Source organism: Pongo pygmaeus, chromosome 22 (genome assembly GCF_028885625.2).
Source record: "Pongo pygmaeus isolate AG05252 chromosome 22, NHGRI_mPonPyg2-v2.0_pri, whole genome shotgun sequence".
NCBI lineage: Eukaryota > Metazoa > Chordata > Mammalia > Primates > Hominidae > Pongo > Pongo pygmaeus.
This window is the reverse complement of record NC_072395.2, coordinates 38,163,047-38,186,670: the sequence shown is the minus strand read 5'-3', so window position 1 is coordinate 38,186,670 and position 23,624 is coordinate 38,163,047. Positions and strand designations below refer to the sequence as shown.

The following is a 23,624-nucleotide window of genomic DNA, read 5'->3' as shown; positions in this document are numbered from 1 at the left end:
AAAGAAGGGATGTGGAATTTTATCAAATGCTTTTTCTGCATCTATCAGGATGATCATATGGTTTTTATCCTTCATTCTGTTAATGTGGTGTATCATGTTTATTGATTTGCGTATGATCAACCATCCTTGCATTCCTGGGATAAATCCCAGTGATAATGACATATTATCTTCTTGGTGTATTGTGGGATTTGGTTTGCTAGTATTTTGTTGAGGTTTTTTTTGTGTCTGTGTCGATCAGGAATATTGGTCTGTAGTTTTCTTTTTATGTTGTGTCCTTCTCTGGTTTTGGTATCAGGGTTATGCTGGCTTCATCAAATGAGTTACGAAGAATTTCTTCCACTTCAAATTTTTTGAAACAATTTGAGAAGAATTGATATTAATTCTTTAAAATTTTGGTAGAATTTAGCGGTGAAGTCATCTGGTCTTGGATATTTCTTTGCTGGAAGACTTTTTATTATGGATTCAATCTCATTGCTTGTTGTTGGTCTGTTCAGGTTTTCCATTTATTCTTGCTTTAATATTGGTATGTTGTATGTGTTGAGGAATTTATTCATTTTATCTAGATTTTTAAATTTACAGGTGTATAGTTGTTCATAATAGTTTTAATAATCCATTGTATTTCTGTGGTATCTGTTGTGACATCTTTTCTGTTTCTGATTTTTTTTTAATTTAGATCTTCTTTCTTTTTTCTTAGGTCTAGCTAATGGTTTGTCACTTTTGTTTATCTTTTCACAAAGCCAACTTTTTTTTTGTTGATCTTTTGTATTTTTTATCTCAATTTTATTTCTGCTTTGTTCTTTATTTTTTTTTCCTTCGACTAATTGTGGGTTTGGTTTATTCTTGCTTTTATAGTTCTTCGAGATGTAACATTAAGTTGTTTATTTGAAATCTTTCTAGTTTTTTTAGTGTAGACATTTATCACTATTACTGCCTCTTTTTTCCTTTGTGTTTTTTTTTTTTTTTTTTTTTTTTTCTGTCGCCCAGGCTGGAGTGTAGTGGCATGATCTTGGCTCACTGCAACCTCTGCCTCTTGGGTTCAAGCAATTCTCATGCCTCAGACTCCCAAGTAGCTGAGATTACAGGCACATGCCACCACGTCTGGCTAATTTTCATATAGTAGAAACGAGGTTTCACATATTGGCCAGGCCGCCATGTAAGATGTGACTTTGCTCCTCATTCACCTTCTGCCGTGATTGTGAGGCCTCCCCAGCCATGTGGAACTGTGAGTCAACTAAACCTCTTTCCTTTATAAATTACCCAGTCTGGTATTTTTTTTTTTCTTCTTTAGATAGAGTCTTGCTCTGTCACCTAGGCTGGGCTAATATTTGTATTTTTTTTGGTAGAGATGGGGTTTCACCATGTTGGCCAGGCTGGTCTTGAACTCCCAACCTCATGTGATCCACCAGCTTCAGCTCCCCGAAGTGCTGGGGTTACAGGCATGAGCCACTGTGCTCAGCCTAAACTTGCCTCTTAAGGCAAGTTTTGCTATCTCCCATAGGTGTTGGTATGTTTGGGTTCTATTTGCATTTGTTTCAAGGAATTTTAGAATTTAATCCTTAATTTCCTCATTCACCCATTATTCATGCAGAAGCCTGTTGTTTAATTGCCATGTATTTGTATAGTTTTGAATGATTCTCATTATTGATTTCTAGTTTTATTCTGTTGTGGTTAGATAAGATAGTTGATATGATTTCAATAAAAAAAATTGAGACTTGTTTCATATCCTAACATGTGGTCAATCCTGGAGAACGTTCCTTGCACTGATAAGAATATGTGTTCTGCAGGTGTTGGGTAAAATGATCTGTAAATGACTATTAGGTCCATTTGCTCTATGGTGCATTTTAAATCCAATATTTCTTTTTTTGATTATCTGTCTAGATGATCTGTCCAATGCTGACAGTGGAGTATTGAAGTCCTTAACTATTAATATCATTGTATTGGGGTCTATCTGTCTGTTTCAATCTAATAATATTTGCTTTATATGTCTGAGTGCTCCAGTGTTGGGTGCATATATATTTACATTTGCTATATTTTCTTGCTGAATTGGTCCTTTTATTATTATATATTGCCACTCTTTGCCTCTTTTTCACAGTTTTTGACTTGAACTGTTTTGTCTGATATACGTATAGCTACTCCTGCTCACCTTTGGTTTTTATTTGTGTGGAATATCTTTTTCCATCCCTTCACTCTCAATCTATGTGTGTCTTTACAGCTGAGATGAATTTCTTATAGGCAGCATGTAGTTGGGTATTTTTTAAAAGAAATCTGTTCAGCTCATCTATATCTTTTAAATGGGAAATTTAATTCATTTACATTCAAGGTTATTATTGATAGGTAAGAACTTATTTGTGTCATTTTACTGTTTCTTTTTCTGATTGTTTAGTATATTCTTTCTTTCTTCCTCTATTATTGTTTATTTTTGTGGTTAGGTGGTATTTTGGTAGTGATAAATTTTGATTCCTTTCTCTTTCTCTTTTGTGTATTGGCCTTCCTGGTGAGTTTTATAGTTTTGCATGTTTCGTAATGGTGGTTATTGTCTTTTTACTTCCAGATGTAAGACTCCTTTGAGCATTTATTGTAAGGCCAGTCAAGTGGTAAAAAAATTCCCTTAGTTTTTACTCATCTGGGAATGATTCGATTCCTCCCTCATTTTTGAAAGATAGCTTTGCTGGGTATATAATTTTTAGCTATCTGTTTTTTCTTTCACTACTTGGACTGTAGCATCCCACTCTCTCACAGCCTGTAATTTCTGCTGAGAAATCTATTGTTAGCCTAATACATATTCTCTTATATGTGACTTGATACTTTTCTTCTTGCTGTTTTTAGAATTCTTTCTTTGTGTTTGTCTTTTGACAGTTTGACTATAATGTGCCTTGGAGGGGCCCTGTTTGATCTGAATATATTTGAGGTTCTTCGAGCTTCCTTGATCTAGATGTCCTTCTCTCTCCCACAACTTAGGAAGTCTTCAGCTGTTATACTAATTTAGTAAATAAATTTTTACACCTTCTCCATACTCTTCTCCTTCTGTAACACCCATAATGTGAATATTTGTTTACTTACTGATGTCTCATAAATCCTGTACATTTTCTTTGTCCTTTTTAACTTTTTTTCTTTTTTTGTCTGCCTGTGTTATTTCAAAAGACTGTCCCCAAGTTCAGAAATTCTTTCCTTTGCTTGGTTTAGTCTGTTGTTGAAACTCTTGATTGTATTTAGGCATTTTATTTATTGATTCTTCAGCTCTAGGATTTCTATTTTTTTTAAGTATCTATCCCATTGTTGAATTTCTCATTCAAAGTATGAATTGTTTTTCTGATTTTGTTGAATTGTCTATATTCTTCTATATTTCAATGAGTTTCCTTAAGATTACTATGTTGAATTCCCTTTCTGACATTTTGTTTATTTTCTTATGATTGGGGTCTGTTACTGAAAAATTATTGTGTTCATTTGGAGGTGTTATTTTTTTCTTTTTAATGTTTGATATGTTTCTATTTTGATTTCTGTGCATCTGGTGGAATAGTCAGTCACCTCTTCCAATTTTACATGGTTTTCATAGGGAAAAATGTATTTGTATACATGAGTCTTGGGGTGTCAGTTCAGTGGGGGTGAATTGACTTTAGTTTAAGGTGGATACAGTATTGTAGTCTCCATTAAGTTTTTTCGGTTGTAAACTAGGCTAGTGATGTTTGCAAGTGTCCCAGTAGCCTAGATTAAGAGAATTTATGGTAGTGGTGGTGTAGCTTTGCTGGGGGTGGGTTTACTGAACTGTTTCTCAGGCCAGAGAAGCATTAAAGCACACAGTGGTTGGCCAACTTGGCATTGGCTCACTTGGGTTGGGGTCATGGGGCTGTTACTTTGGCCAGGAAGGGCATGGTTGTGTAGCGGCTTGGCTGGCCTGGGGGCATACCTGCCAGGGGTGGCCTATGGATTGGGGCCTGGATGCTTTATATAGCTGTTTGACTATCCTGGGTGGCCCCTGGGCATGTTTCTCAGGCCTGGGACACAGGTGCATGTCAGCTTGGCTAACGTGGGAGCATGTCTGCTAGAGGCAGATGGTAGGGCTACAGACCTGGGAGGTATGTACAAGCCTGCTGCATTAGCCTGTGGGCATGCCAGTCAAGGACAAGAATGCCCACTCTCACCACTTCTATTCAACATAGTACTGGAAGTCCTAGTCAGAGCAATTAGGAAGGAAAAAGAAATAAAAAGCATCCAAATAGGCGAGAAGGCGGTGAAATTGTCTGTTTGCCGATGACATGATCTTATGCATAGAAACAATAAAGACTCCACTAAAAAAACTGTTAGAACTGAAAAACAAATCCTGTAATGTTGCAGAATAAAAAATCAACATACAAAATTTAGTAGCATTTCCATACTCTAATAACAAATTATCTGAAAAAGAAATTAAGAAGGCAATTTCATTTACAATAGCATAAAAATACTTAGGAGTAAATTTAACCAACAAGGTAAAAGATCTCTACAAGGAAAACTATAAAACATTGAAATAAATTGAAGACAAAACAAACAAATGGAGAGCTATACTGTGTTCATGAATTGAAAGAATGAATATTGTTAAAATGCCCACACTACTTAAGGTGATCTACAGATTCAATGCAATCTCTATCAAACTTTCAGTATCACTTTTTACAGAAATAGAAAAAGCAATCCTACATTTTTTTATAGAGCCACAAAAGACCCCAAATAACCAAGGCAATTTTAAGCAAAAAGAAAAAAGCTAAAAGGCATGATATTACCTTATTGAAAAATGCATTGCAAAGCTATAGTAATCAAAACAGCATGGTACTGGCATAAAACAGACACACTGACCAATGGAACAGGATAGAGAGCCCCAAAATAAATCCAGGCATTTATGATCAATTGATGTTTGACAAAGGTGCCAAGAATACACTGGGGAGAGGACAGTGTCTTCGAGAAATGGTAAAGAGAAAACTGGATGTCTACATGCAGAAGAATAAAATTGAGTTCTTATCTCACCCCATATACTCAAAGTGGATTAAAGACTTAAACATATGACTTAAAATTGTAAAACTTCTAGAAAAAAACATAAAGAAAAGCTATATGACATTGGTCTGGGCAATCATTTCTTGGCTATGACTTCAAAAGCACCGGCAATGAAAGTAAAAATAGACAAATGGGATTGTGCTAAACTAAAAAGTTTCTTTCTCAACAGCAAAGGAAACAACAGAGTGAAGAGACAACCTACAGATTGTAAGAAAGTATTTGCATATCATACATCTGATAGGCTAATATCCACAATACATAAGAAACTTAACAGCACGAAAACAAAAAACCTAATTTAAAATGGATAAAAGACCTGCCTGAATAGGGATTTCTTTTTTTTTATTATTATTATTATACTTTAGGTTTTATGCTACATGTTAAAAGAAGACATACAAGTGGCCAAAAAAAAGAAAAAGAAAAAAAAGCTCAACACTTCTAATCAGGGAAATGCAACTTAAAACCACAGTGAGATATCACCTGACACCTATTGGAATGGCTAGTATCAAAAAGGTGAAAGATAACAAATGCTGGCAAGGATATGGAGAAAAAAGAACCTGTGTACACTGTTAGCGAGAATGCAGATTAGTACAGCCATTATGAAAAACAGTATGGAGGCTCCTCAAAAAACTAAAAACAGAATTACCATATGATTCAGCAATTCCACTGCTGGATATATATCCAAAGGAATTAAAAACAATATGTCAAGGAAATATTTGCATTCCCATGTTAATTGCAGCATTATTCACAATAGCCAAGATATGAAAACAACCTAAGTGCCCATCAGTGGATAAATGGATAAATAAAATGTGGTATATATACACAAAGGATTATTATTCAGTCTTAAAAATGAAGGAAACTCTGTCACTTGTGATGATGTGGTTGAACCTGGAGGACATTATGCTAATTGAATAAGCCAGGCGCAGAAAGAAAAATACTGCATGATCTCACTTATAAGTGGAATCTAAAAAAGTTGAACTGGGAAATAAGAAAGTAGAATAGTGGTTACAAAGCCTGGAGGGCTGGATGGATGGGGAAAGGGGAGATGTTAATCAAAGGGTGCAAAGTTTCAATCAGACAAGATTAATAAGTTCTAGTGATCTATTGCATGGTCTGGGGACCACAGTTAATAATAATGCATTGTATATCTCAAAATTGCCTAAAAAGTCGATTTTACATGTTCTCATTACAAAGAAATAATAAATATATGAGGCGATGGCTATGCTAATTAGCCTGATTTAATCATTCCATAATGTATATATTTATTATAACATCCCATTTTACCCTATTAATGTATGTAATTATCTGTCAATTACAAATACAATTTAAAAATTTTTTAGCTTTTTTTTTTTAGAACATGAAGTTAAGTGTTGTCAGCAATGTTTCATAGTTTTTATTTTAGAGGTTTTGTTTAACTTTTCTTAGGTTTATTTCTATTCCTAAGCATTTTATTTATGGTGCCATTGTGAATCTTAAAAAATTTTATTTTCTAATTGTTGTTAATATAGGAGAAACATAATTGATTTTCGTATATTATTCTTGTAGCTAGATGTTTTATTAAGTTTACTTAATAATTCTAATGGTTTGTAATAGTTTAAAAAATTTTCTGTGTATAAAACCATGTCATCTGCAAATAATGACCATTTTACTTCTTTCATTCTAATCTTTATACACTTTCCCACCCTTGCTTTATTGCATGTATTCGAATTTAAGTATTAAATGGAGGTGGTAATAAGTAGACATCTTTGTCATGTTTCCCTACCATATCGTATCTCACTAGGAAAGCATTCAATATTTCACCGTTAATATAATAATAATGTAGGTAATGTGTAGATGTGGTTTTATCAGATTATCAGATTAAGGGACTTTTATTTACCTGATTAGGAATTTTTCATTTAATTCCTTTTCTTTTTTTTTTTTTTGCTGTCAGTTTTTATCATGACCAAGTGTCACTTTTTGTCAAATGCCTTTTCTGCGTCCTTTGATATATTCATTTCCCTCCCACCTTATTCTGTCAGTATGTTAATTTACATTGATCAGTGTTCAAATGTTAAAACAATCTTGTGTTGCTGAGATAAATTCCACTTTCTCTTGCTGTATTATCTTTTTTATATATTATTTGACTCTACTTGCTATTCTTTTTTTTTGGATTTCTGTATCTATATTCATGAGGTATATTGATCTTTACTTTTCTTGCATGTATCATTATTATGTTAGCTTCATAAAATGAGTTGAGAAGTGTCCCTTCTTTTCCTAATCTCTGAGTGTGTGGGCTTGATATCATTTCTTTCTTTAATGTTGATAAGAGTTCTCTTGGGTCTGGAGTTTTCTTTGTGGGATAGATTTTTGTCATTGTTGTTGAGACAGGGTCTCACTCTGTTGCCCAGGCTGGAGTGCAGTGGCATGATCATTGCAGCCTTGACCTCCCATGCTCAAGCATTCCTCCCACCTCAGCCTGCTAAATAGCTGAGACTACATGCACATGCCACTACACGAGGCTAATTTTTAAAATTTTGTAGAGATGGGGTTTCCTTATCCTGCCCAGGCTAGTCTTGAACTCCTGGGCTCAAGTGATCCTCCTGCCTCCACCTCCCAAGGTTCCGGGATTACAGGCATGAGCCACTGTGACCAGCTAGCTTTTGGGAAAGCTAGCTTTCCCAAAATGGTGGATTAAATCTACTCGAAGTCAACATGATCAGTTTTTTTGAACACCCCTCTTTTATGGTCACACAGCATATATTTTCACTTTCACAAATTAAAAAAAAAATTTAGTGCACTGGTTTAGTCCATTCTCACACTGCTATAAAGAAATGCCTGAGGCTGGGCATGGTGGCTGATGCCTGTATTCCCAGAACTTTGGGAGGCCAAGGCAGGCAGATAACCTAAGGTCAGGAGTTTGAGACCAGCCTGGCTAACATGGCGAAAGCCCGTCTCTACTAAAAATACAAAAATTAGCCAAGTGTGGTGACGTGCACCTATAATCCCAGCTGCTCAGGAGGCTGAGGCATGAGAATCACTTGAACACAGGAGGCAGAGGTTACAGTTGAGCTGAGATCATGCCACTGCACTCCAGCCTGGGTGACAGAGTGAGACTCCGTCAAACAAAAAAAAAAAGAAGAAATATCTGAGACTGGATAATTTATAAAGGAAAGATAAGATGTTTAATTTGCCCTTGATCCCACAGGCTGTATAGGCAGCATGATGCTGGCATCTGCTCGGTTTCTAGGGAGGCCTTGGGAAATGTATAATCATGGCAGAAGGTGAAGGGAGAGCTGGTACTTCACATGGCTAGAGTAGGAGGAAGAGAGAGAGGTGGGAGGTGCTACAAACTTTTAAACAACCAGATTTCATGAGAACTCACTATCATGACAACAGCACCAAGTGGGGGTGGTGTTAAACCATGAGAAACCATCCCCATGATCAAATCACCTCCCACCAGGCCCCACTTCCAGCATTGGGGATTACATTTCAACATGAGATTTGGGTGGGGACACTGATCTAAATTGTATCATGCAGTATTTGAAACCTCACATGTATATTTGAACCCAGCTTCCATTATGCATCTGAATGACCTGAAAAGAGCAAAACTAACACTGCTGAGGAAGAGGAACATTTTCTCAGAATGTCTGAGCAGATTAGTTAATTAAGTCAGCTTTTAATGTATTCCTATGATGTGTCAGCTACTGTGCTAGCCAGTGGTACTACTTCTCAAAACAGAGTGAAGTCCGTAGATACTTTTGCAAAATAAATTTTGAAACAATGTCACACACATACACTGGAGACACCTGTTAATCCAGCAGGGCTGAAAAGACTTTGCTGAGGAGCTAGTATTTGGGTTGGACCTTGAAGGATTAGTAAGATTTCACCAGTCAGGGAAGGGAGGAAGGACTAGACAGATGGTGTGTTATATTATATGCAAAGGCATGGTCGTGGGAAAAGGTAAGATGTGTGAAAAAGAGGAATGAACTTGATGTTAAAGGAGATTAGAGTACTTGGGGGGGACAGCCATGAGAGTTGTTGTTCTAAAGAAATATTGGGACTTTCAGGAAAGACGTTTGTTTGCGGTGTAATAAGTTGAATTCTATCCAGCAGGCAGTGTACAGCCACCAGTGGATTTTAACCAATGAATAGACATTATTAAATCTCTGTTTCATAAAGTTACTCTGGCCATTGTGGGGAAGATATATTTGAGTGGCGAGAGACCAGTGGAAGATCAAAACATACGGTGTACAACCAAACAATGAAAATTACTATATATAAATATCAAGGGATAGTTCGTCTCACTGAAATTATATGAGAACTAAATCAGTACCCACTTTTTTTTATACTTGAATGCATAAACATTTTTGTATGTTTGTCTAACTTGTATTTGAGTTGATTCAGTTTTACAATGGGCTTGGAAAGACCTCACTGTTGAGATTATATTGGTCAGAGCTCAGTCAGGGAAAACGGTCATGATGATCATCATGAGATAAGGGGTTGATTATAGGATCTCTAGTAATTGTGGGTGCATTAGTCCATTTTTACACTGCTATAAAGATACTATCTGAGAATGGGTAATTTACAAAGGAGGCTTAATTGACTCACAGTTCCACATGGCTGGGGAGGCCTCAGGAAACTTGCAATTATGGCAGAGGGTGAAGGGAAAGCAAGGGCCTTCCTCACAAGGCAGCAGAAGAGAGACAAAGAGCAAAGGGTGAAAAGCCCCTTATAAAACTATCAGATCTCATGAGCGCTCACTCACTATCATGAGAACAGCATGGGGGGCACTGCCCCCATAATCCAATCACCTCATACCAGGTCCCTCTCTCAACACATGGGGATTACAGTTTGAGATCAGATTTGGTTGGGGACACAGAGCCAAACCATATCATTCTACTCTGGCCATTCCCAAATCTCATGTCCTTTTCACATTTCAAAACACAATCATCCCTTCCCAACAGTCTCCCAAAGTCTTATTTCAGTATTAACCCAAAAGTCCAAGTCCAAAGTCTCATCTGAGACAAGGCAAGTCACTTCCACCTATAAGCCTTTAAAATCAAAAGCAAGTTAGTTACTTCCTAGATACAATGGGGTTGGAGGCATTGGGTAAATGTTTCCATTCCAAATGGGAGAAATTGGCCAAAACAAAGGGGCCATAGGCTCCATGTAAGTACGAAACCCAACCGGGCAGTCATTATATCTTAAAGCTCTGGTATGATCTCCTTTGACTACATGTCTCACATCTAGGTCACACTGATGTAAAAAGTGGGCTCCGACAGCATTGGGCAGCTCCGTCCCTGTGGGTCTGCAGGGTATAGCCACCATGGCTGCTTTCACAGGATGACATTGAGTGCCTGTGGCTTTTCCAGGTGCATGGTGAAAGCTGTCAGTAGATCTACCATTCTGGGGTCTGTAGGATGGTGGCCCTCTTTTCACAGCTCCACTAGGAAGTGCCCAAGTGGGGACTCTGTGTGTGGGCTCCAACCGCACATTTCTCCTCTGCATTGCCATAGAAGAGATTCTCTATGAGGGCTTTGCCCCTGCAACAGACTTCTGCCTGGGCATCTAGGGGTTTTCATACATCCTCTGAAATCTGGGCAGAGGTTCCCTAAGCTCGATTCTTGTCTTCTATGCACCCACAGGTCCAACACCACTTGGAAGCTTCCAAGGCTTGGGGCTTGCATCCTCTGAAGCAACAGCTGAAGCTGTACTTTGGCCCCTTTTAACCATGGCTGGAGCTGGAGCAGCTGCCTTGCAGGGTACCATGTCTGGAGGCTGCAAAGAGCAGTAGGGCCCTGGGCTGGCCCAAGAAGCCATTGTGCTCTCCTAGGCCTCTGGGCCTGTGATGGGAGGGGCTGTCTTGAAAGTCTCTGACATGCCCTGGAGACATTTTCCCCATTGTCTTGGCTGTTAATATTCAGCTCGTTGGCTTGAATTCCTCCTCAGAAAATGGGGTTTTCTTTTTCACCACATGAACAGGCTGCAAATTTTCTAAACCTTTATGCTCTGTTTCCCTTTTAAACATAAGTTTCAATTTCAAACCATGTCTTTGTGAACATATATAACTGAATGCTTTCAGAATAAGCCAGAATTGGCCTCTTGAATGCTTTGCTGCTTGGAAGTTCTTCTGCCAGATACTTTAAATCATCTCTCTCAAGTTCAAATTTTCACAAATCTCTAGGGCAGGGGCAAAATGCTGCCAGTCTCTTCACCAAAGCATAGCAAGAGGGACCTTTGCTCCAGTTCCCAATGAATTCCTCATCTCTATTTGAGACCACCTCAACCTGGATTTCCTTGTCCATATCACTATCAGCATTTTGGTCAAAACCGTTCAACAAGCCACTAGGGAATTCCAAACTTTCCCACATTTTTCTGTTTTCTTCTGAACCCTCCAAACTATTCCAACCTCTGCCCATTACTGGTTCCAAAGTTACTTCCCCATGTTCAAGTGTCTTTATAGCGGTACCCCAATTCTGGTACCAATTCTGTGTATTAGTTCATTTTTACACTGCTATAAAGGTACTACCTGAGACTGGGTAATTTATAAACAAAAGAGGTTTAACTGATGTATAGTTCCTCATGGCTGGAGAGGCTTCAGGAAACTTACAATCATGGCAGAAGGTGAAGGGGAAGGAAGCACCTTCTTCACTAGGTGACAGGAGTTAGAGAGGGTGAGGAGGGAAATGCCAAACACTTTTAAAGCATCAGCTCTCATGAGAACTCCCTCACTATCACGTGAACAATATGGAGGGAAACTTCCCCCATGATCCAATCACCTCCCATCAGGTTCCTCTCTCAACAAATGTGGATTATAATTCAAGATGAGATATGGGTGGGGACACAGAGCCAAACTGTATCAGGCACTTTGATTTTACACTTCTTTCATTTTGTCTGGAACTCAGACAAGATTTGGAGCTTTCTTCTTGTGACCTTAGGTGACAAACATATATTAGGATCACTGGTCATAAAGATGGCATGAACTTGAGTTTCTGATGGCATTATGGGGCTTCTCTTTCAGCTCTGCACTAACTACTGACTTTTCATACATCAGAAAAATAAAACCCCAAATGTGTGACTAGCAGCTGAATTTGATTCCTAACTGATGGGAGTTGGGAGGGCAGGGAAACGTTGTGAGGGCCTTTCTAAAGCAACAACACAATTGTGAGTGCCTCTCAATTATTAACTAATAGTACCTCTCAATCATTAGTGTGCATACAAATTACCAGGGGACCTTGTTAAAATACAAATTCTGATTCAGTAGGTGTGGAATGATGTCTGAGACACTGAATTTCTAATAATTCTCATGTGATGCTCTTGCTGCTGGTTTCTGAACCCACTCTGAGTAGCAGCAAGGATCTAGAACACCACTATCCTGCCAGTTGAACCAATGAATGTTATCAATTTCCTGATTGTAAATGTACCCTATTTTCTTCTACCTCAGCTACTTGAAGCTTACCTGCTTTGTTTACTGCATCATTCTATCATATTTAATCGTAATAACACAAAGCAAAAAGAGTTGAAACAATAGATCTGTCTACTAAAATAAGGATGTTGCCAACACAAACCGCAAATCCGTAAGGGCCAATTTCAAAGCATAATGGTAGGCAGCTCACATTCCGACGTTAATGAAAAGGAAGCTTAAGTGCCTCTCTGTAATGTGGTTCTCTGCATAGCCTCATTGTGCACATCCTCTTGAGACAGTAACAGAGTTCTTGGAGCTAGGGTTTTCACTGCACATCTGCCTTGGGAATATTCAACTTTCCTTAGCTCAGTTATATTTAGGACATGCTCTGAATGAGCAGCTAAAGTAATTTCCACTTTTATGATTGCTGGCTAGTTGTTTGAATACTCCTGTTGCTCTTCTGGAAGTAATGGGCATTTTGAGAGAAAGTAGAGGCCAATATTTGCCAGAAACATTAGACAATTAGGAAGAAAAAGGTGTCCAAGGAAATCCAGGGTTCTTCCCAATGCACATTCAGATCTTCTGATATTTCCTTCCTCTGTCTAACATGAATATTACATCCCAGCTGGTCTTACCTGCTTGCCATTGCCTGAACACAAATGATCCATTCCCACCTCTGCTCATACGGCTCATACTGTTTTCTTGACATACCCTCACCCACTAACTTCCCCTACCAGTAATCATTGCTATCCAGTGTGGGCCCTTATTATATCAGGCTCTGGGTTTTATGTAGAACTCATTTTAATTCTCAAGCAATCTTACAAACTAGGTATTATGGACTGCATCCTCAATTCATATGTTGAAGCACTAACCCCCCAATGGGATGCTATTAGGAGGTGGAGACTTTGGGAGGCAATTAGGTTTAGATGAGATCATTAAGGTGGTGTCCCAACTTTTTTTTACTCCCTATGCTTGAGGAGCGATTAAGGACTTAGCAACAAGTAAATCCACAACATATTTCAAATGCTGCAATCCTTTGGATCACTAAGACCTCCTTTGATTTTTCATGAAAAACATCATCCTATGCCAGTCAATACAAGCCCTGAAAGTTGAAATTGAGAAAAATCGGATAAAATGTACATTTCAGATTTGTCTCAGATAGATACTTATCTCCAAAAGCTAAGTTTTCACTTCCTTTCTCCCTTGAAGTCAAATTGTTCTCTAATCTTTGATATGTTCAGAGCCCATAGAATCATGTTTGGTTCTCTAGCCAATGTTTGGACATAAAACCTTCAGATAAAGTTTCTGTAGTGGTAAAGGAAGAGGTGGAAGCTCTGAAACTGTGCAACATTTTCAAATGAATGAGTCTGACTAATGAAATTTGGTGCATAATTTAAACAAAATTATGATATAATGGTTGGAGGGGATATTAGATATGTTTTTGGTAAGTAATAAAACTAATGATCTTTTTTAAATACAAGAGATATAAACATCTGAGGACAAGGAGAATATTTTTTGTCTTAATTTTTTGCTCCCAATAAAAAGTTATTTTATCATTTTTCCTAAAATATAAACAATCATTTTTGTTCTAATTGGATAAACAACTTTCCGGAAATTTATATAAAAGCACAGAAATATAAGCTTCACATCTTAAAAATAACATTTTTCTTAGTTTATTATTACTAAGCTTATGATCATAATGGAAATGTCAAAGGATGCAGACTGACAGAAAAAAAACTACATTTTGGAGCATATGCTTTCAGACGCTTCACTGTAATACTATTTTGTTGTTGATTTGTTTTACTTTTTTATGTTGATCCTTTTGTAGTTCATAAGTGTGATGCTTGGGTCTTCCCATTCATGTGTGAGATGTACCTCACTCAAATGTTGGCACATTACCCATACGATGTGAAAAAAAAAAAAACTTTTACATGTTAATCAGTACCTATCTACAATATACTTTTAATTGACTTTATAGCACTTCATTATGTGGGTGTACCTTAACTTATCACTTTTGCTGAACATTTAGGTTGTTAGCAATTTTGCTGTTGTATACTCTGCTATAATGACAATTTTTATAGCCTATTTTTTACATTTTAATATTTATTTTTATATAAGCTACATCTAACATTTCCTTAGTATGTTAACATAGAGTTACTGGGTCAAAGAACATTACTAGAATTATTTCCTTAAAAAATAGATGTAGACCATGGAATACTATGCAGCCATAAAAAAGGATGAGTTCATCTTCTTTGCAGGGACATGGATGAAGCTGGAAACCATCATTCTCAGCAAACTAACACAGGAACAGAAAACCAAACACCACATGTTCTCACTCATAAGTGGGAGCTGACAATGAGAACATGTGTACACAGGGAGGGGAACATCACACACTGGGGCCTGTCTTGGGGTGGGATGCTAGGGGACGGATAGCATTAGAAGAAATACCTAATGTAGATGATGGGTTGATGGGTGCGGCAAATCACCATGGCATGTGTATACCTATGTAACAAACATGCACGCTCTGCACATGTATCCCAGAACTTAAACTATAATTTAAAAAAGTAATGTCTCCATTAAACTGTGTGTGAGTTCCTTGGGGGCAGGATTACTGTCTTATTGATCTCCGTATTTTTAATCTGATTAAAAATACTTGATGTAAGATGGACACATTCTAATCACGTAATCCCTTAAAAGCAAATAACTTTCTCTAGCTGCAGGCAGAAGGGGTGCAGTAGAAGAAGTGAAGGAGATTCCAAGTGTAAGAATGACTCAAAGCACACTAGCTTATCTGGAGATGGAGGAATTCAGGCAACCTTACGTCCCTGAGAGAGGCTCTTGGTTCACAGCCTACAAGAAAGCAAAGACCTCACCTCTGAAGCCCAAATACCTGGATTCTGACAGCCAACCTGAATGAGCTTGAAAGAAAATTCTCCCTCAGAACCTCTGAATACTAGTCCAGCTTGCCAACAACTTGATTTCAGCCTATAAAACCCAGGCCAGAGAAAACAGCTGAGCTCACCAGACTTCTATGCTACAGAACTGTGAGATAATAAATTTGATTGGTTTAAGTAGCCAAGTTTGTGGTAATTATAAGGTAGCAATAGGTCATAAATACATCATACTTTACATCAAAAGACCCAATTTGCTGAACAATGTTTAAAAACATTTATTCCTAACTCAGAAGGCAGGACAATGAGAAATTATTATATTCTGATATTTTACCTGTCACATTGGGAAATATATAAAAAGAAGTTGTGGTAGCAAAATTCATTGCTTCATGGTATTCACCATGATATTTCAAAAGAACAAGCTAACCATTTTTCTAAATGCTACAATCTGACAAAATCATAAATATAATCAGATCCTGGCTTGATTTAACCACATATAGTGAGAGTTGGATTTCAATGAAGGTATAGATACTCTAAAGTAGCTCAGATGATTTGTCATTATAATTTGTTGTTATTTACTTTCTCTGTCATTACAACCTCTGTTTAAAGAATCTGGTTTTTAAAATCTTGGTTTAGATAAGCAAAAATAATATCTAGAGTAGGTAAGCCTTCAGAAAAATGAAAGCATTCATGAGCCCCTGGTGGGCATATAAATTGGTCCAAAGTTTTGGGGGAGTAATTGGTGATACATTTCAGAAGTCAGGATAATGTACTTGACTTTTGACCTAAAATTCCACACCTATTTTTTTTTGAGTAATGTATTTTATCCTACTAATTTATTGAAGTTTCATATAATACAAATAAAGGAACAAAAGGATAATAATTTAACAAAGTGAAAAGAATACTAGTGCTTTCCTTTTATTTAATGGATGGAAAATAACTTTTGGGGCATTAAAATCTTGCCAGCTTACACAACCAACATTATGATTCATTGACATCTTGCATTAACGATCTCACAACATAGAATTTCTTAATTTCATTCTTGTGCTGATCTCAAGGGAAAGTTGAAGGTAAGGGAGTGGACTCCTTGACTCAGCCCTGGCACATACTAATCTATTTTCTGTGTCTATATTTTACCTGTTCTGGATATTTCATGTGAATAGAATCATACAATATGTTATTTAACTTAGCAAAGTATTTTCAAGGTTCATCCATGTTGTAGCAGGTATTAGTACTTCACTTCTTTCTGTCACCAAGTAAGTATCCATTGTGTGAATACACCACATTTTATTTATCCATTCATCAGTTGATGGACATTTGAAATTTTTCCACTTTTTTGCTATTATGAATAATGCTGGCATAAACATACAAATTTTTGAATATACATATGGTTTTGTTTCTCTTGACGTATTCCTGGGAGTAGAATTATTGGGTCCTATAGTAACTTATATGATTAACCTTTTGAAGAACTGCCAAACTATTTTTTAAACTGGTTGCACCCTTTTAAAATTCCTCCTGGAACATTTCAGGGTAATCTATACATTTTTTAAGGTTACATTGTGTATCTATGCCATGGCTTTGTATATAATGGACAACTACTGAATATTGTGGAATGAACCAATGAATGATAACAATGAAAAGTTAAATTCTAATATATAATCTTCTTAAAAGTTAACATCCAGTATACAAAAAGTAAGTACTTAATACACTGAGTTCTATCAATACATGACAAGTGTGTTTTTCTGTAGTAAAACTGAAATATCAGTATTAGCTGCCTGTATTAGTTTGTTCTCTTGCTGCTATGAAGAAATACCTGAGATTGGGTAATTTATAAAGGAAAGAGGTTTAGTTGACTCACAGTTTAGCATGTCTGGGGAGGCCTCAGGAAACTTACAATCATGGAAGAAGGGGAAGCAAACACATCCTTCTTCACATGGTGGCAGGAGAGAGACATGCAGAGCGAATTGGGGAAAAGCTCCTTATAAAACCATCAGATCTCATGAGAACTCTCTCACTATCACGAGAACAGCACGGGGGAACCGCCTCCATGATCTAATCACCTCCCACGAGGTCCCTCTCACAACCCATGGGGATTACAAGTTGGATTACAATTCAAGATGATATTTCGGGTGGGGACCCATCTAAACCATATTACTGCCTGTCTTTCTTTGAGCTGCTGTAACAAAATACCCTATACTGGGTAGCTTAGAAAGAACATGTAGGCAAACCCAAACAAAAACTATCTATGAAAAATAATAAAAATACTGTCTAATTAGTGGAGTTTCCTGTGCGACCAGTCATTTTGTTTGGTATTTTGGTCTTTCTCCTCAGGCAGCTGGTGTACTTTATGTGCCTGGTGATCATTGGTTGGCCACTCATATTTAAGAGAAGAGGACTGGCTTGCTAGTGCAGCTCCCCCTTCCTGGTGCAGTGGTGATGTGATGGCAAGCTCTCTCTGTGTGTGGTAGAGTTGAGTGGGAAGTGGCATTCTTCACTTCAGGATGAAAAGGAGTAGCTGCTAGACTGTGGGTCTCAAAATTCCAGATGAGGAGAGATTTACTGTGGGCATCAATATTCACCTTCAAAACATTCGCTTACTTAGACATTCAGTTTATAAAGAAAAGGCTTTTGTTTTATTTTTTACCCAGGAGACAAAAGCACGTGACTCTGAATGGGGTGGAAGAAGCTGATGAAGTTTGCCAGGTGGGTTAGTATTCTTTCTAGAACACGTGTACTGTAATCAGTGTACATTTTTCTTGCTTCTTATGAAACTAAAACTGAATTTCCATAGGGATAATGGTCATTTAATTGTCTTCTAAACAGGCATATTTTGAGATAAGTGGGGGCTTCTGTTAATTATTCTAGGAAAATAAGTTAAAGACTGCCCTAGAAAATCATGATACAAGATGTTTCATCTATATGATTGGCTTTTAGCTTTGCAGATACTTAGCAGTTTACTGCAGTAACTTTTCCTGCTTGTTTTATCAACCCACTCCCACTTATTTTTGATCTTTCAGAAATATGTTGACATTTCTTATTTGTTGGTAAAGTATGTACACACACCTCCATTTCTCTGCCACATTATCTTTTTTATATGACTGTTCTATTTTATACTTGTATCCTTTTTTTAATCAGTAGGGTTTTGTGAGGTATTGGAGACAAATATGTGTGCAAAATTGCATCTAGAATTGATAGCATTTTAAAGAAAATTAGTTCAACTTTGGCATTTGTGGATTTAATTGATGCCACCAGTGAGGCTGTATTAATTATGATTTATGTTAAAATTAAGGTCTGACAAAAGTGAATATTTATTAAGTATACAGTGTTGATAGTTAGAATTAGAGCCAGAATATATGCCCTCTAGGTGGAGAAAAAGACTCTAAGCCAGGATTAAAGCACTTGTATAGCATTCGTATAATAAAGAATTTTGCTAATATAACCAAATAGGGCATGAGGTCAGTACCAAATAATGAACAGTTTGAGTTGAAAAACATTTAAAAAGAAATGCAAATTTTAAGCTTTTTACATGTGCACTCCATTGCTCTCTGAGATCATTTGGATAGCAGAGGAAAGGACATTTCAGGCAGAGGGTGTATGAAGTGCAATACTCTGAGCAAGGAGCTTGCCTGCTCTGTTCAAAGAACAGTGACGAGTGATGAGCCCAGTTTAGTTAAGGTGAAATGAATAAGGGAGGAGGGAGGAGGAGATGTAGTCAGAGAAGTAATGGGGCCAGCTCATGTAGGTCCTGGTATACCATGGTAAGGACTCTTAGTTTTTATTCTGAGTGAGATGGAAAGCCATTGAAAGGTTGTGAATAGAGGAGTGAGATTACGTTTTCATGGAATCTCTATGTCTGTTCTTTGGAGAATATGCTGAAGCTGGACAAACTTATTATAAAACAGTAGGTCAGGTAGGAGGTAGTTGCAATAATACAGGCAAAAATTATTGTGTCGTGCACCAAGTTGATGTTTTGTGATAAACAGCCAAATTCTGGATCTATTTTGAAGATAGAGACAGTAGGGTGCATTGACAAATTTTGTGTAGATAAGGAAAGACATACAGAATGAGTGCCCAGATTTACATGTCCTAGTTAGATATGAGCTGTATGAGGACAGGAGTCATATATGCTTGTTCAGTATTTTATCCTTTTCTAGTATCTAGTTCACAGACAGCAATAAGAAGTACTGAATGAATGAATAAAACATTCATATAGGACACTGTATCAGAATTTGTATATAAAGCAGAGATCCCTCTTTTCTAGGCTACCAAATTCTTGATCTTTCTGAAAGTCCTTTTGCTCAGGCACAGGGATGGAAGATGTATGGATTCTTCCTTTTCAGATCCAGGTGCTTCTTCCAAATGTCCTCCTGTCAGTCTCACTCTGGTGGCTGTCACCCTGCAGGGCAGTGGTTGGTTATTCTTTACCTTTCTAGATTATGCAGAGAAAGGTGTTGTGTAGACCAGCTTCCTCTGTTTCCTCCAAGATTCAGACTACTCAAACTGCATGTTCATTCTCAGAGAGAAAGAGGGGCCATATCCCATTTTCTCAAGATCCAGTGCACTCACTCATCTGTTTTTTGAAAGAGTCTTTGTATTTTGAAAGAGTGACTTCTGACCTCTCAAGGAAACTTTCACAACATGAGTCTTCAGAGCCTTCGATTTGGCACTACCTGTAGCACAGAGCACCCCAATCAAAGGCCTAATGAGTCATTTTAATCCTGTTACTCTGGTAATTTTCTATTATGGGTATAACACAGTTATTTCCTTAGTGGTGCCTAGAAACAGTGTATGTTGACCTAGTTACAAACGTTCTTTACATAGTACAATACTACACAGTGTAGAAAAATCTATTTGAACATATTTTAGAGCGAAATGATATAATAAAGAATAAAACTCAAAATTCTACTTTCAAAGTTTTGGCCACAGGGAAAGGTGATGAATCCAATTAATAAGGCTCATGATTATCAATAAAAAAGTATATAAAGGATAACAGAATAAAATTTTGAGTTTTAGTTTTCAAAAGTTCATTTATCACTATGACAATTTTTTAAAGTTGTTGGAGAGATGGTGCTGACAAATATGTCAGAATGCCCTAGAAATTAAGGGTATCACCTTAGCAACTGAAAGAGGTAATTCTGAATTTCAAAAAGAAAAAAAAAGAAAAAGAGAAAAGAAGAGAAAAAGTTGTTACCTTCAGAAGAACCAAGCCATTGCAAATATGTCCCTGTTAAGTTGATCGGATTGCTGTGAAAATGTCAAGCATCTCTGGGCTAATTGCTTAGAACATCCTTCTGTTTACTACTTAAAAAATGAGTAAAATGTGAAAAGGTGCCTTTGATCTAGATTTCTAAATCTGCACTGGTATGTTCATTTTAGGCATCATAATGGTAAATATGTAAAGCATGTTTAAATTTTTCGGTTAATTCCTCTATAAAGGCAACCCTTATTCAAGGAATCTATAGTGAGGGTGAGGTTATCATAGACTTTTCTTGCTAATTTTGGGTTGCAAATTTCTAACCAACTTTCTATAAAAAATGTAATATGAGACAAATATGAGAAATAAATGACATTTCTTTTTCTTGGTGGGATCCTGTGCTTCATGAGAAACACTGGATGAGTTTCCGTATTCCAGTTTAGAAAAACATATTGGGGCTATAGCTTAAGAGCAACACTTACGTGATTTTTTAGCAATCTTTGATGAACTCTAAGAAAATGGGGCCAAAATGTTTCTCGAACTTTATCACAGCTAATCAAACTTAGAGTCAAATAATATGTAGGCTGAGTAAAAGTTTCCACATAGAACAAAATCTTTTTTTTTTTTTTTGTTAAATGTGACTTATGGCACATTTTAATATTTTTTTCTCACTTCCCTACTTTGTTACATTCTATTCTCAAGCCTTTGGGTTAGTCCTTATTCTTAAATTCATAATGCCATGTATTGTGCTATAATTCATTCTTGGATGATGACTATATTACAGAATGATTTGAAAAAAGTAATTGTTCTTTTTTTTCATTCATTGTCATTAAACCAATCAAAGGCATTAGACTTGTCACGGGGTTTCTGATTGTTTTAGTCTGATTGGGCAGTCATAACAAAATACCATAGACCGGTTGACTTGAACAAGAGAAATTTACTTTCTCACAGTTTGGAGGCTGAGAAGTCCAAGATCAAGGTGCCAGCCAGTTGGGTTCCTGGTGAGAGCCTGCTTCCTTGCTTGCAGATGGCTGCCTTCTCTTTGTGTGCTCATATCGCCTCTCTTCAGGTGCACGTGCCTGGAGAGAAGGAGAGAGGTTTCTCTCTCTCTTCCTCTTCATGTAAGCCACTGTACTATTAGATTAGGGCCCCACCCTTATGACCTTATTTAACCTTAATTACCTCCTAAAGACCCTATCTCCAGATACAGTCACATAAGGCATTAGTGCTTCAACATATGAACTTTGGGCTTCAACATATGAATTCAACGTATGAATTGGAACACAATACAGTCCATTGCACTGATCTGTCAACAGATCTGTGTCAGTATTTCCAGTGGTTTATCATGCTGATGGTCTTTCAGTTTCTGCAATCAACATTTACAGAACTGTACTGACACTTTGCTAGACTCGGGGCATATACTCTATACCTGATACTATGCTAGATTTGAGGCATTATAAAAATATATAAAAGAGTCTCCTGATTTTAAGCTTATAGTCTGATAGTCCAGATTGTATATATATATATATATCCACAAACGTCATTAATAGTTCTGAAATAAGTAGAATCAAATAGGCTGAAAGTAAGATTATGGTTAATACACTTTTAAAACCCACTCTGATATCAATACCCCTGTTAGACCTTTGCAAGGCTATCTCGTGGTTAATTTCCTAAATTAGGCGGTAAAAGTTCAGGAGATACCCTGAGTATATAGGCATTGAGGCTAGCCCTGTCCTGCCAGTTTCCTTGGTATTATTGTGACTGTTAGGTTTTAAAGTTGTTTCTATGTGTGTTTGCCCTTTTATTAATTTTAGTCAGTGGACCCACCTTTTCCTTTTTACACTGGTGTGTCGACGGCCTTTCCTTGTAATAACAGTTGACATAATCCTGTTGAACTGAAAGAAAACACTGCTAAGGAAAACACTGGATCTTTCCAACTTTCTCAGACCTCTGTATGGAGGAATGTAGGTTTTGAGCCAGGGTCAAGCAGAGAAAGAGATACCAGTGTACAACCAAATATTTCAGGCTCTCAGGCACTGTTTGCTTTGTTTGGGACTGACATCATTACCTTTACTCTATTCTCATACTGAATTGGAATTACAATATATATTTTTTTAACTTGTCTGACTGGCAAATGTTCAAACCAGCAATAACAACTAATGCTGGCAAATAGTCAAGGATATGAGCATTCCCTCACTTTTATGAGAGACACGTGAATTCCTCCATTTGTTTTGGAAAATAAATCTAGCAGCAACTATTTGAATTAAAACATCTATACGTTACACAGGAATTCAAATTATTGAATTCTTACATATTAAAATCACACTTGCTATAGAACATGTATAGACATAATACTATTTGTATCATTGTAGTAACAATAAATCATAAGCTGTCTGAATGTCCATCAATGGGTAACTGATTAAATCATGGCACTTGTGCATGTTCTTGCACACACACACGCAATGGAAAATGAGGCAGCTCTTAAAGAGAATCATATTTAGTTGTATTGGGACATATAAATGTCCCAAATGGGAGGGATGTTCACAATACACAGTGAGATTTAGAAAAGCAAAATCAGAGTGAAACGAATAATACCAATAAATTAAAAAAATCTAAATCTAAAAACATGGGGCCAGGCATGGTGGCTCACACCTGTAATCCCAGCTCTTTGGGAGGCCGAAGCGAGTGGATCACTTGAGGTCAGGAGTTTGAGAACACCCTGGCTAACATGGTGAAAACCCATCTCTACTAAAAATACAAAAATTAACTGGGTGTGGTGGCACATGCCTGTAGTCCCAGCTACTCGGGAGGCAGAGGCTGCTGTGAGCAGAGATCATGCCGCTGCATTCCAGCCTGGGAGACAGAGTGAGACTCCATCTCAAAACAAAAAACAAATAAACAAACAAAAAACACCTAAAAACAGCTTATGTGCTGACCAAAGAGAAAATGGGGTCAAGTACATACCCAGTTCTTCACATATGTAAACTAAGGGAAGTATGGGAGGATTTTTGACTTTTCATTCATTTGTATATTCACTTATTATATCAGAAATGGAAAGGTGCAGAGAAGAAAAGAAGAGGAACACCATCCTGTTGCTGGATGGTGGGTGAGAGAAGGGTTGGACACCAATATGACAGCC

The 23,624-nt window shown here is 37.2% G+C and overlaps 1 long non-coding RNA gene and 1 pseudogene across 1 annotated transcript in view; both read left to right on the top strand.

Moving 5' to 3' along the window:
* Positions 1-14,216: 14,216 nt before the first annotated feature.
* On the top strand, positions 14,217-14,309 carry LOC129022759 (small nucleolar RNA U13; annotated as a pseudogene).
* Positions 14,310-17,730: 3,421 nt separating this feature from the next.
* Positions 17,731-23,624, top strand: part of LOC129022498 (uncharacterized) — an 87,032-nt gene continuing 81,138 nt past the window's right edge. Inside the window, exon 1 of the long non-coding RNA XR_008496447.2 lies at positions 17,731-17,994. This is a non-coding gene — a long non-coding RNA (uncharacterized LOC129022498). The remainder of the gene's footprint in view (positions 17,995-23,624) is intronic.